Source organism: Phyllobates terribilis, unplaced genomic scaffold (genome assembly GCF_046119375.1).
Source record: "Phyllobates terribilis strain yellow unplaced genomic scaffold, ASM4611937v1 Scaffold_7__3_contigs__length_470593459, whole genome shotgun sequence".
Taxonomy (NCBI): Eukaryota; Metazoa; Chordata; class Amphibia; order Anura; family Dendrobatidae; genus Phyllobates; species Phyllobates terribilis.
Genome location: NW_027362767.1, coordinates 113,099,300 through 113,114,740, shown reverse-complemented (window position 1 = coordinate 113,114,740; position 15,441 = coordinate 113,099,300). Strand labels below are relative to the sequence as shown.

The 15,441-nt window shown below is 45.2% G+C and overlaps 2 pseudogenes; one reads left to right on the top strand and one right to left on the bottom strand.

Annotated features, from left to right (window-relative positions):
* The window catches only part of LOC141155375 (protein transport protein Sec23A-like), a 46,442-nt pseudogene extending 40,136 nt beyond the window's left edge, over nucleotides 1-6,306 (bottom strand).
* A 110-nt stretch (nucleotides 6,307-6,416) lies between these two features.
* LOC141155374 (protein transport protein Sec23A-like) overlaps nucleotides 6,417-15,441 on the top strand; it is a 79,691-nt pseudogene continuing 70,666 nt past the window's right edge.

Here is a 15,441-nt window from a genome sequence, read left to right as displayed (position 1 = left end):
ACCTGGTGAGCAAGTCCTGAAGCGGAAGAGAAGGCTTCACAAGCTGGATGACCAGTGGGAGAGCGACCCGTACACAGTACTGCAGTCCGACCACAACAACCTGAAGGTATGTGTAATTACCAAGGACGGAGGAGAAACCACTAGCACCGTCTCCAGAGACCACCTAAAAAGGTGCCCCGAGCAACTGCGGAGTCCAAGTGAAGATCAAGATGACCTTGAGCCCGCAGTGGACAAGGAAGAAATGGTCAGCACCGTTCTCGGAGAGTTCCCCCGGACCTGGACTCGAATAAACGACGCAATAGTGGTACCCGTCCTACACTTCCTTCAGCCATCCCAGCCGGAGCCTACAGGAGAGCAGGAAGAACAAGGAGAACAAGCAGCCCCAGAGGCAGAAGAACCCATGCCAGCAGCCCAGGAGAGTCAACCCTCTGTTGACAGTGAGCCTGCCATGCCTGCGGTAAGTCAAAGGACCCGCAGACAGCTGCCTGCACTACCTGAAAACCCAGCTAGTAGCTGTACCCTAAATGATAGTGGGGAAAGCCAGGTTAGACCACCACCAGACAGTGGGTTACGCAGGTCAACCCGGAGCACTAGGGGGCAGATACCCGCTCGCTGGAGAATATAGGGTGTATTAAAGAACTGTAAATAACCCTTATAAATAGTTGTCAAATGTTTAAACAGTTAATTGCATGACCAGTAATTATGTGTTTCAGTTTCTTTCAGTTGACTATATGGACTAACAGGTTATGAACTTTGAGTAACCGGGACTTCCTTGTAAAATATGTTCGGAGCCTTAGCAAAGGAATGAATTAAGACTGTCAAGGACTCGGGGCAAGGACAGACCCCCACCTGGTTAAGGCTCCCGTTGTGTTGGTGAAATGGACACCCGGTCACGGATCATACTGTGACCCTCTCCTTTTGTTGGTGATATGGACACCCGGTCACAGACCACACTGTGACCTAAAGAACTCAATTGTGTTTTGTTTGTTGCCATGTATTAATGTTGTGTTTATGGTCGTGCATAGGTTACCCTGTTTGTTTTTGGCCAAAAAGGCTTAGTCCCGGAGTACTAAACTTTGCTAGGGGGGAATGTGTCACGCCAGGCCTGGATGCCACAAATATTCAAGGCTGTGTCTGAGAGCAGGAGGGAGGTTCCCTGGTCAGGGACAATTAGCATACAACACCTCCTGTCCCAGGCCAGTAGGGGGAGCTGGCTGCCCCTATAAAAGCTGGAACTGGGGGCAGGGTTAGAGAGAACTGGACGACCTAGCTCAGGACTGAGACTAGTCCCAGAGAAGGAGGGACAGTTCAGCTGTAGCCGAGGAGTCTGTGAGGCAGAGGAGAAACTGCAAGCCAGGGACGAGTGCCGGTCCTGGCTGAGAGAAGCACACAACCGGACATTGGGGTCCGAGGCTGTCAGGGTTGCAAGCCCAGCAGCAGAGAACCAACCTGCGAGGGATTTCAGGTCCCTTGGCCTAAGAAGCCTGGAGGCTCCACCACACAGAGGGACCAGTACAGCAAGGAGAAGCAAAAGGTACCCAAGGCCCAAGTCGCAAGCCATACAGGCGAGGAGTACACGGCCAGCTCAGGGACGTGGGCTATTACACCACGAAAAGGGGGATAGTCAGCAAGAGCATAGAGAGAACGGTAGGCCTACACACTCACCCTGACCAGTGGGGCTCGCCCGAATGCTCTCAGATACCCAGGCCCATTCCTACCCGGTACTCCTGTTGGGTCATTAATAATACCAACAATAAAGACCCTGGACTGTTTGAAGCGGACTCTGAACTCTTACTATTGCGGCCTGCACTATCACCCCCAGCATTCACATACGCTGCCCTGAGGCTACACTCTTCCTGTGGGGAGTTATCCTACCCCTGTGCTGCACACCAACACCAGCCTCAGCGGTCTGCCTTGCAGCAGCGGTTATCTCTGACCGCAATACACGGGTGGCGTAGACGGACATTCATAACTCTATAAATAGACTGCCACAGCATGTGGTTTGACCACCCTGAGCCACGGGATCGGGTTGCCACTACTACCCCCAGCTTCGCACAGAAGCCCGGTTCCGGGTGCCCCACGGCCCAGGGGGCGAGTCACATATGCTTGTACTCATTAGCTATTTCACTCTACAGCTGGACTCATAAATTACTCATCAGAATTATTAAGCCAGTCTGAAATAGATTTAAAAAGTAAGTATCAGACTTAAAATATCTAATAATGTAAAAGTGTAATGTCAATTGCTGACAGATCCGCTTTCACTATGCACAACCAGACCCAGTCTTCCATAAGAAACCACATTTTGCCTGTTCTTAAATCATATCTCAGGGATAGTAAAAACATGTTAGGAATTCCTGCATATATAGTGTTTAAGGTATATAAATGTTCAGTAGAGTTATACACTATATGGACATAAACATTAGGACACACACAGGGGCGTACATAGAAATAATGGGGCCCTATAAGAGAAGTTCTAATCCCCCACAAAAAATAAAAAATTTGGTGAGGCACAGAAGAGCATACCTCACAACTCTGCAGCCCTTACAGAGTAATTTTCCTCCTTTTGAAGTCCTAGATTCTAGATTCCCCTTTCATTGCCTCCTTAAATTATGATGCCAATAAAAGTACCCCCAAACACAATATGATACCCACACAGTGAATTCCCACACAGCACCCTCCAGATGCACAGTATGATGACCCTGTTGTATCCACCCGGAAAAGTATGGTGACCCCAATACAGTATGATGCCCCAACTGTGACCCCAACACAGCAATCCAAACAATATCATGGCCCCCACAGAGAATGACAGACCCCAAACAAACCTCCACACTGTATAATGGCCCCTACTAGCTCTCCAAACAGTTTAATACTCCCCACAAAGCCCTCCAACAGTATAATGGCTCCCACGTAGCCATTCAAACAGTATAATAGCTGCCATATAGCCCTCCAAACAGTATAATGGACCTCACATAGTTCTCCAAATAGTATAATGGCCCCCACATAGCCCTGCAACAAAATAATGGCCCCTGTGTAGCCCTCCAAACAGTAATGCCACCCCCCACATAGCCTTCCAAACAGTAATGCCCCCCTACCCTCCACATAGACCTCCAAACAGTAGAATGCCCCCCTCCCCTACATAGCCTTCCAAACAGTATAATGGGCCCCACATAGCCTTACATGTAATATATTGGCCCCACATAGTCTTCCATATAATATACTGGGTCCCACATAGCCCTCCATAAAATATCATGGTCCCCATATTGCCCTCCATATAATATAATGGCCTCCATAAGTACTTGACTAGAAATTAAATTAAATCCTCACCTCTCCCCATTCCCCGCTGCTCCGGTCTCCTCAGCGTGTCTTCTGCAGCTCTGCACTGCTCGGCACAGCGGGCACGTTATAGTGACGTCATCGTGCCTGCTGCGCTGACACATCAGATGCATCATTGTTTTCAACTGTATCGGTATCCTGGATGAAAGTGTGATGCTGGGAAAGGAACGGGGTGGGAGATAGTACTGGCTCTGGGCCCCCAACGGACCCCATAGCTGTCATGTGGCCTGCCGCTATTGGCGGTACACCACTGGACACACATCATAATTATTGAATTCATGTTTTCAATTCAGTCCTCCTTTCACAAGGTTACAATCAAAAATATTTCCTGAAATATTTTTAGATGCTGTGTATACTAGCAATAGAGATCAATAGGGTAGGTTTGAACTAGAGGTCATGTGAAATGTCCCATGCTCGCTGTATTGCCTCGTCGTCTACGGCGCATCCTGCCCCAGCACCACCTCCCATATCTGATGCCTTCCGGTCTCTGGTCCATGAAGCGCAAGCAAGAAGTGTCGCATATATCCCCTGATTGGCTGGGTTTGGGTAAATCAGGAACTGACATTCCCCCGGTTTACCGCGCCCCCTGAGGAAGTACAGCATACGAAACGTGCGTAGGGGTAAAGGGACATCAAACATTACATGTGCTCCTGTGGTACAGCCCTTGGCTGCGGTAGATATCTCCACATTATGGTCTTTTGGTGACTACTTTGTGTATGTTATACAGCTTATTATGTGTTGAAAATGATATTTCAGCCACTGATATGTCTAAATATATGTATTTTGGTGGAGCTCTCATAAAGGAGCCGTGTACTATTTAACACTTGTATGTAATTGTAATACTGTCAGGCCAAAACACACTATATGGAGATTGTTTCCCTATGTATATGGAACCTGATTGGTGTTTATGAATTCTGATGTCCCTCACGGTGTGAGGTTCTGTTTTTAGTATTTGTTGTTTGTAGTCTTCTAATCTGCCATTAGTTTAATAAAGGCCTTTTTATATAAATTATGCTGTGGTTGGTTGGTTTATGGGGGCTTCTGACCTCTAGTTCAAACCTATTGATCTCTACCACTTCCACAATGGCCTACAATGAAGCACTCAGCATTGCAGTCAGCCTTTACTTAAACGGGTTTTCCCATAAACAACATTAATCTTAATCAACATTTTAATCAATAGATCTTTGAATAATAATAAGTTCCACAATTGGATTGGACACGGGATCACAGCTGATTCTTTTTGTGAGGTAAAACAATTCACTGCCTGTTGTAAGCAATGTTTTACCTCACAGGAAGAATCAGCTGTGATCCCGGGCTGTCCTGTCTGTATACTCTTTTGCCTCCTCCTCTGCCCAGGAGCTGTGGTATGATCAGACCATGTTCTGTACCCGGTCAGACACAGCCATTAAACAGGGGCACATTTATAAGATTATCTCAGCACAGGAACATTGTATTTAAACATATCCAATTGTAGAACTTATTATTCCAAACTATATTGATTAAAATGTCCTTTGTTCATGGAAAAACCCCTTTAAGGCCTTATTCAGACGTCAGTGTTGCACATACGTGTTGTATCTGCCTTTTTTCAAGGATACAACACGTAACCATTATAATCTATAGGGAAGTTCACATATTCGTGTTTTTTCACAGACGATGTGTCCATGCAAAACTCACAGACATGTCCATTTGTTTCCGGTATCACGGATGAAAAGAGGCAATACACGTCTGTGAAAAATCCGTACAGCGCACGGATGACCTCATTGTACCGACCATGTGCTGTCTGTTTAACTTTACCAAGAAGAGGAACTTTGTAATTTATGTATCTATCCGAGAAAAACACTGACGACACAATAATAGGAAAAACAGACACACGGACCATTCACGGATGACACATTGATCCAAAACACTGATGACACCGGTAACATTCTTTCACATACGTGTTTAATCATGAACATGTGAATGAGGCCTTACTAAAAAAAACTCAGCGTTCAAATTCATAAAAGTTCCCCTAAATTTTTCACATTCAACTGTGAATGGTAAATAGTAAAACGAAAAGGAGAACAGCTATACAAAACAAAGGCCACAACACATTGAGGGCAGCAAACATTTTGTCGATAAACATAGTAAGGCCATGTTCACACGTTCAGTATTTGGTCAGGATTGTACATCAGTATTTGTAAGCCAAAACCAGGAGTGGGTGATAAATGCAGAAGTGGTGACGTGTTTCTATTATACTTTTCCTCTGATTGCTCCACTCCTGGTTTTGACTTACAAATACTGATGTAAAATACTGATCAAATACTGAGTGTGTGAACGTGGATTAAAGATACAAATGGTTTAGTGTTCTAAAGTATTGAAATTGGTTCCTCGGAGAAATGCATTGAATTCTAGCTCTGGATACAAAACAGCCCAAAGTTATGAATTTCGGGAACGACACTATCTATATTTGTTAAGTATTTTGCCACTCAGTCATTATTGTGTAAAATAATGATTTTTTTTTCTTATTTTGCTCCTATTAATTATTATGCTTTTACATTTTGGCACGTGATTTGTCGATGTTGTTCTTAAATAAGGTTTTCTATGCAAGTGTGTTACTATCATTGAGGGCAGTTTATTGCCAGAAACGCATCGGGATGGTTCACCGGACCACTTGTGCCGGATTTTAGCAAAGATGAATTAAATCACTGACATTTTATTAGTGAAGCATGTGCTGTCTGTTTCTGTTTTTTTCTTATGCAAATTGAAAAGAGGAAATCTTTAGAAACCACAGCAATTCCCATAGACACAAAACAAAATTTTGTAGAAGAATGGAATCCATTAAAATTGCAAATGAGGGATCAACTTCATATTAAGCTCTTCATGACCACCGACAGCGATGCACAGCGCCGTTGTAAATTTACGTTGGGTGGTCCAGGATCCCAGTGCTAAACACAGCCTTGAACTGGCAACATCATCTGGACTTAATTGGCCCATTTAAGTCAACCCCACAACTTTCTTATTTTCTAGATGACGCGATCAATAATGATTACAAGGTATTAAGAGGGAGTGGGGTCACTCTCTTACCCCATTGACATCCCCACAACATGATGAACAGCGTTCATTTGACAGCGGGGGAGGCCGAGTTCCTCCGCGGCGAGACGCAGGACCTGACCCGTCGAGTTGAGAAGGCCCAGCGGAAAGCGGTCGCGGAGTGGAGAGAGGACCTGCTGGGGAAGCTTGCAGCCCGACGCCAAGATTCGTTGCGTCCCACCAGCGATGCCTCAGCCCAGGCGGAAAAGGAGGAAGACCAGGAGGCCGCATGCAGCTGGTAAGAGTGAAACCCCTGCCCCGGGCGCTGAGTGTGCCGACCTGCTACTGGACCTCCTACCGTCACCTCCATCCCCGGGCGCCACTGTTTGGGAGCAGTTACTAGCCCCAGAACCTGAGGCCCAACTTGCCGCAGCTACCGGAAGCCTGCTACCCCTCATGCTCCCAGAACTGCCAGCACCTGCCCTCGCCTGGGTGTACACGCACCCGAACCCGGACTGGTCCGCGAAGGTGGAGGACCAACAGCGGTCCCCGTTAACGCCGTTGCCAGCACCCCCGGTTGCTTGCCAAAGAGGGGAGGAGTTTAGATGGGACAACCAGGGGGGGGATCTAATGGGGTTTCCCCGGGAGACCCAAGCTGAGGCTCGATGGCGGGAAGAGCATTGTGAACGTGAGCTCCTCCAGCTAGAGAGGGAACGGCGGAGGGTCCGCTGTGAACAGTTGGAGGTGTGGTCAAAAGCCGCCAAGGCCCAAGCCAGACAGGCGGAGGCCTCCCGTCCTAGCCCCCAGGAGGAAGGACTAATCGTCCGGTTCCACCAGGAAGCGGGATGGGGCTTCATCCGCAGCCCCCAGTTCAAGCATGACGTCTTTGTGAATCAGCGGGACGTTGAGCCCCACTTGGAGCAAGGACACCCCGACTGTAGTCTCTACCCGGGAGACATGGTCTCGTACACCCGCCACCACGGAGTCCGTGGATGGTATGCCCTAGAGGTGTACCAGGTGTTCAAGGAAGATGCCCCCCTGCGCATTGCCACTGGACACCGGTCCGGATCTGTGGGCAAACACGAGCCGTACCCCCGGTGGGGATACCATCATTAGTGCGGCCCCGGAGGCTGAACTTCCTTATTTTCCAGTTTACTGTTTATGTTTTAATAGGACATTGTGCCTGCGGACAGCGAGCAGTCAACCAACTTGATTGTAAATAATTTGCACCTATTAAGGTGCCCCCTATTGGTTTTATATGCACAACACCAGACCTCAGAACAAAAACCTGTCTGGAGTGGCACAAGCAGAGGTCCAACTCGGGATCACCATGCCCTGCAGCCACCCCAGGGCCTACGTTGAGGGTTTGCTTTGGACAGGTCCCTCATGCGGCTGAACTTGGACTTAACTAATATTTTCTACTGTTTTCTATATATATAATGCCTTTATATTTATAGTGTATATTCTGCAACGTTTAAGAAAAGTGCCTCCCATAAAGGGAAGATTGTTATTGCTTTGTTTAAAAATTTTGAATGCCTGAAAATACCCTGTCTTTGCTCTATTGCAGCCCGCGGACATGCTGTTTCACCAGGGGAGAATGTGGCGCAAGAGGGGGTACCGGTCCCCGATTATATGACTTTGCACTTTACGTCTCTGTCGGAAAAGTCCGGAGGCTTATGTGGATCCCAGGCGGACACGGACGGAGCGGAGTCGCCACCTGTATGCCCTAATCTGAGTTTATCCAGAGGGACCCGGCCTTACGCCACGTTCCCACCACTAGTCACCAAGAAGGGCACCCAGTCGGTCCAGGAGCTACACGTTACCCATAAGGGACATCGCAGTACCCGTACGGGACTCAGTGGGGGACACAAGGCGGGAGAAGTTCAACAAGAGAGGAACACACTAGAGTGGGGGTCCTATCAAGCGCTCCTGAACTACCTGGAGTGTGCTGAACCCCACCCTGGCAGCCGCAGCTCGCCGTGTGACAGCAGAGAGAAGCTCTGAGCTGAGAAAGCACCACCATGAGTAAAGACTTGGATGACTTCAATTACTGCTTCTGTCTGTTCTTTCCTCCGCGACTCTGCACCCGTCAACGATCTATTCGACACCCTCGCTACGCTGCCCTGAGACCCCGCTCCACCAGAAACTCAACTGTAGAGAGAGCTGAGAATTTCTTTTACACAGTTGGTTTCTCATTAGCTATTAATACAACCAATGCAGAAAGTCAGGGATCTAGTCCAGTACTTCAAGAAATCAGCTCAGTGTTTAGGACAATGGTCAAGTTTCCTCCTAGTGATCTACCTTTCATCGGTTCAGCTCCTGGCATTCATCAGCAAAAACATATTACAAGCTTACAATAATTGAGCATAATGTATAGGGTTCATTGCTGTTAAAATCTACTGGAATAATTGTTTCTTGGTTTTAATGATTTTTACCTGATTCAAATGATTTATTAAAAAAAGGGGAGATTTGCACGAATATTCGTATATCCTGGGTATTTGAATATTTGATGAAAATGGGAACTGTAACAATAAGTAAAAGAAATGCTAAACTTCCAAAGCAGCTGAGTGTCTGGCACAATGGTTAGGAGACCTGCTAGTGACTCAGATCTCACCGGTTCATCTCCCTGAAATCTCAAGAATAAAGACATTGAATACTTATAATAATAAAGCAGAATATGGAAGGTTAATTAATGTTTTTGAAAAGTACTGGGAGATTTATTTCAAATATATTGTTCTTGATTTTCACAAATTTTTGTGCATTTTAATAATTTTTACTTGATTCAGGTTATAGTTTATTTAAAAAAAAAAAGCAGGGTGATCACTGTGATTTTACTGATATTAGTGATTCCTGGTGATTTGCACAGATTTTCACTGATTTTTACTGAATTCATCAGATTCGAATCAACGTGACTGAATTTGGCTGATTTTATTGATTTCATAGAAAAATAGGCAAGATGGGATACTTGGGAACAACAATAGTGCAAATTAGTGCAAATCACCAGGATTCACTAATATTTGTGCAAAACCCTCCCCTTTTTTTCAATTAATCCTTATTTGAATCAGGTGAAGATCATTAAAATGCACTAAAATTGGCGGAAATCAACAAAAAACTTATTTGAGATAGATTTTCCAGGTGACTTTTAAAGCAATCACTATTAACTTCATGTCTTCTGCTTTATTATTTTAAAAACAACTCATCTTTTTTCTTGAGGACATATGGTATCAAACCAGGGAGATCTGGGCTACTATGTCAACTCTTAACCATTGTGCCAGAAACTCAGCTGCTAAGAGAGCTGAGAATTGCTTTTACTCAGTTGGTTTCTCATTAGCAATTAGTACGAAGAAAGTAATAAGACAGGGAACTATTAGAAGAAGCCAGCTCAGCATTTAGGACAATGGTCAAGTGTCCTGCTGGTGACCTACTGTTCACAGGTTTGACTCCTGGTGTTCATCAGCATAAACATGCTAGAAACTTTTGATAAAGGAGCATAGACTATTGACTTTCTTAGTGATTGCTATTAAAATCTACTAGATGATTTATACCAATTTTAGTGAATTTTAATGATTTTCACCTGATTCAAATGATTCATTAAAAAGGGGGGGGTTTGCACTAATATTCATTTATCCTGGTGTTTTGCACTAATTTGCACTATTTGCACTATTATTGTTCACAAGTAATCCCATCTTGTCTATTTTTCGATGAAATCAGCAAATTCAGCCAAATTCAGTCACGTTGATTTGAATCAGACTAATTCAGTGAAAATCAGTGAAAATCACCAAGAAGCACTAATATCAGTGAAAATCACAGTGGGCGCCCTTTTTTCTTTTTGAATAAATCATGACATTGATTCAGGTGAAAATCCTTAAAATGCACTAACAGGGGTGAAAATCAAGAAAAATGTATTTAAAATACATTTTCAGTTGACTTTTAAAGCAACAAAATTAACCCTATATGTTCTGCTTCAATAGTGTAAAGATTCTTGATCTTTATGCTTGAGGCTGCAGGGAGTTGAACCAGTGAGATCAGGGTCACTAGCGGGACTCTTACCCATTGTGCCAGTTCCTGACTGGTTCCCTCTCATACCGCGCTGGGCATATTAATAGCTGCTGAGAATGGGAACTGTAACAGGAAAAGAAATTCTGAGCTTTCACTATTAGTGCATCCGGGTGATTTGTACTTATTTGCACTATTGTTGTTCACAAGTAAGCCCATCCTGCCTATTTTCCTATCATATCAACAAAATCAGCCAAATTTGGTAACATTGATTCGAATCTGATGAATTCAGTGAAAATCACCAGGAATCACTAAAATCATTGAAAATCAAAATGATCAGTCTGTTTTTTTTTAATAAATCATGATGAAAATCATTAAAATTAGGACTACACTCCCAAAGAGGTTTTAATAAGGTCTCATGCTCAGCTTCAATATTTTAAACACTTGACATATTTACTTGGTATGATGATGAGAGATGAACAAGGACAATCTGGGTCACTAGCTGGACTCTTCACCATTGTGCCAGACCCTCAGCTGTGAGAGGAGCTGAGTATTTCCGTTACTTAGTGTTAATGTTTCCGCTCTCATCAGATTTTAATACTTTCAGCTCAGTAAGATGGAATCAGCTCAGCGTCTGGTACAATGGTCTAGAGTCCTACTAGTGATCCAGAGTCCAGATCTCACCAGCCCAAGCCCCAGCATCCCCCAAACCAGAAGGTGCAAGCCTTTCACAAAGGTGGAGAAAACATATAGGGCTAATTGCTGTTTAAATTCACTGGCTAATATATTTCTAATCATTTTTTCTTTACACTCAGCACTTTTAGTGCATTTTAATGATTTTCATTTGATACAAAGTGAACCTGTGAGCTCGGGGTCACTATTAGAATTCTTGGCCATTGTGCCGGACACTGAGTTGGGTACTTCTCTTACTGGACTTGTCTTACTCGACTGAAGGGAAAAAGTAATATAAGCTCTCAGCTCCTATAACAGCTGTCTGTCCCAATGGTCAAGTGTCCTACTTGTGACCCACATCTCACCGATTCAACTCCCAGCATCTTCCAGAATAAAACTCCCCTACTGCAATCACATCCAGAGCTGCAGCCGCGGTGTTTCTATTACTTTGTGCTCCGTACTCCATTCACTTCTGGAGCTGCACCTATAATGTTTTCGATACTTCATGTCACATTTTCAGGTACCATTACATTTACTTTATTGTGTTATTGTGTGTGTTGTATGTTGCAATTACACAAGAGCCAATTCTTTCAGAAACATTCAGATCTGGATGTGAATGTAAATATATTACTACTAGGATGGAGGAGAATTAACTATTGCTGAACCCCTCCGTGATCTCCAGAGATTTCTTTTCTCCTCAAAGCCCTTCAGTCGCCTTTTAACCCTCTTGTGTCTATCTTTACGACTCTGTCTTTCTGACTTCTTTGTTCTGTCCTGAGCCTTTTGTACTCATGAGACCCATCTACTCCTCCTCCAGATCCTCTCTGTAGTCCTCCAGATCATATCATTCTCCTCCAGATCCTTCTGTCTTTTTCAGACCCTACATGTCCTTCAGCTTCTTTGGCTTTCCCCCAGACCCCTCTTTCTTGTGTCACATCACTCCACCCTGACCCCTCTGTTCCATCCTGAGCCCTTTGTACTCTCCAGACCTCTCTATCACCCCTCCAGCTCATCTCACTCTCCACCAGATCTGGTTGCTCCTTTTGGACCACTCTGAGCCCTTCATCCTTCCTCCTGACCCCTCTGTTCTCTTTCAGACTCAACCTGCTTTGCCCATCTTCCCCTTCAAACTTCCTTGACATCAGTCATCAATTTTCGGTAGAAATCATATACTCGAGGCTAAAAGTTTTGAGACTGACACAAATTTTGGTTTTCACTGTTTGCTGCTTCAGTGTTTTTAGATTTAGTTGGATGTTTCGACAGTTACTGAAGTGCAATTATCAGCATTTCATAAGGTTTTACACTTTTATTGACAAATCCATCAAGTTTATGAAAAGACACTTATGAGTGAACCCTTTTCATGGATAATAATAATTATAATAATTTTTATTTCTATAGCACCAATATATTCCCCAACACTTTACATTTCAAAGGGGACTTGTACAGACAATAAAGATATTACAGAGTAACACATAATTCAACAGATACCAAGAGGAGTGAGGTTCCTGCTCGCAAGCCACAATTTATGAGGAAATGGTGGAGACACGAAGGGTGAATAGTAAGAAGTGCTTGTACTGTATGGTCCGGTCATCAATATAATAGGTAGGGTATTCCATAGCTCTCAATCATCCCGGTTTCTGCAGTACTGTCCCTCTTTGAAGGCTCAGTCCCGCCATGGCTTAGCTGTTCTCCTGGCTGTGGAGAGTGGTGGGGGGTTGCTGTGGTGGAGCAGCAGGCACAGGCAGTGGCCGGCAACTACAGCTACCATGTGTGCCCATTGCTAAAGAAAATAAATATTCACTCTTTTCCACTACTGTGGGAGTGGAGAAGAGTGAATATTCATTCTCCTTAACAGCGCACACTGTCAATCGCAGCTGCCGGCTTTCTGCTGCAGCTCTGTTATCCTCTGTGCCCGCTATTAGAGTGTATGAATATTCACTCCTCCCCACTCCCATGGGCATAGAGAAGAGTGAATATTCATTCTCTTTAGTAGCGGGCACACAGAATAGCAGAGCCGCAGCAGGAGCGCGGCCGCTGCTGTGTGTGCTATTAAGGAGAATGACTATTCACTCCTCTCCACATCCATAGTCCCGGCGCGGAGAGGAGTAAATATTCCAGCAGCTCACCTCGGCATCTGAGGGCGCTTGGCAGTGACATCATGCGCTGTTCAGATGCTAACATGAGCTGCTGGCAGACAAGGCGCAGCATTGGAGCAGAGCAGAGGGGAGGAAGGAAGCTGAGTAGAATTGTTTATTTTTTTCACGTGTGCAGTGATGGGGGGCCATGTATATCAGGATTGGGGATGAGGGGTGCCATGCATACCAGGATTGGGTCTGAGGGGTGGCATGCATACCAGGATTGGGGAAGAGAGGGCCATGCATACCAGGATTGGGAATGAGGGGGCCTTGCATACTAGGATTGGGGATGAGGGGGTCATGCATACCAGGATTGGGGATGAGGGGTGCCATGCATACCAGAATTGGGGATGAGGGGTGCCATGCATACCAAGATTGGGAATGAGGGCTGTCTGCTGAATGCCCCTCATTACCAGTGCCCCTCTCACAACTCCTGCCAAAATAGAAAGAAATGGTAATTGGGTGTGGATTGGGGTGTGGCCAAAATGTATTTATTATCTGTCCCTCTTTCTCTTCTTCAAAGGTTGGGAGGTATGGTATTAATGAACCGGTCACCAGACAGTATGTGTACAAGTACAGATCCAAAGTGCTATTAAGTGCATGGGGGGTGGGTAACACAGATACTACCAGGGACCAAATTCTGAGGAAAATTTTGGAAGGGCAAGATGGGAATAGTTAGATAAGTGAGGTGAGGCGATAGGCCACGCATAAAACTGGGCATTGAGAATTAACCGAATTGTCCAGGGTAGTGCATTCCAGAGAATTGGTGCAGCTCTCAAAAATTCTTGGAGACAGGAGTGAGAGGTTCGGATTATTAAAGATTAGTCTTAGGTAGTGTTGATCGAGCACTAAAATGCTCGGGTGCTCTAAGCTCGGGCAGAGCTCACCGTGATATTCGGGTGCTCAACCCGAGCAACGAGCCCAATGTTAGTCTATAGGAGACCCGAGCATTTTTGCGGCGGTACCCCTGGCAGTCTGTAGAAATTCTAAAAAGTGCCCAAAACCATAGTGACAGTGCTCAAATGACATGGGGACAGCATGGGGATCGCCACAGGAAGCATTTCTGACCCCCAGGTCACTGCTGTCAACAACGTGGTCAGAGGTATTAAGCCACTTTTACGGGTTCACAATAAAACGTTCAAAAACTAAACTGAAACGGTTTTCCTGTGAAATATGTTAAGGAACATCCTTTCCAGGGTAAAGACTTGTGTATAAGGTAAAATAAATAACCAAAAACAAAAATACTTCTCCACACCTTGGGCTATGTTCACAAGTAGCATTTTTTATGCGTTTTTGCACTTTTGTATTGCTTTCAACCGTGACAAATGCATTCACCGGGAAACGTAATTTTAACATTTTACAATCTTATCTGGCCATGTCCTGTGTGACACATGCATACAGTGCTGAAAAGACATGGGAACAGCATGGGGAAGACCCCTGGAAGCATCTGACACCCAGGTCGGTCACACACGGTCCCCAGCCGCCTGGGGGCGGTCAGGTGTCCATAAACGGTCCCCAGCCGCCCCTATTTGTCCCGGTGCGCCTTATACACAAGCGCATACCAAAACATTACCTGTGCCCTCCCCAGTGCATTTAGTGGGAAGGACAGCCTAACCACAAACACGTGGACAAGTGAATGTGGCCAGGGATGGTCCATCTCACTGACGCCTTCACACTGGGTTAATATTGTGGAAGCTGGGACACAGTTGGACACTGGGATGCAACACGTCCTCCAGACATAGAGGATTGCAGGTTCTGGGTCAATCAGGCTTCAACACAAAGTTCAGAAGGTAGACAGCAACAGTGGTCGGCCTCCTACACAATGAGTAAATTATTCATGATCATGAGGCCATCCATTTCCTTAGCTTTCTGTTCCTTGGAATACAAGGGCATGTATGTAGTAGCAGCTAGGCTTGAGGTGGTCAGCGTTTTGGCGCATATCCTACCTCCTCCGAGGATTGCTGGATGTTTTCCTGCTACTATCCCAGTTCTATGACTCCCGTTAAAACAAAGCTTCAGGTGATGAATGATGGATGAGGTGGTGGCAAAGGAGAAAGAGCAGGAGGAACAGGGACCATTCGCATCAATATCAGGCCAGTCAACCACACATGTCTTGTAGGATATGTTTCTGTACCAAAAGCAGCGGTTCGGCTACACAGTTATAGGGCATACAGTGAGTGCAATGCCTACCAAAAATTTCGAGGAACTCCAATGCCCCTTGGAAGTGACATAGAGGTCAGAGGGCCTTAACTAAACTGTTTTTTCCATTTATAGCAACTGGGTCTCCTGTGCACTG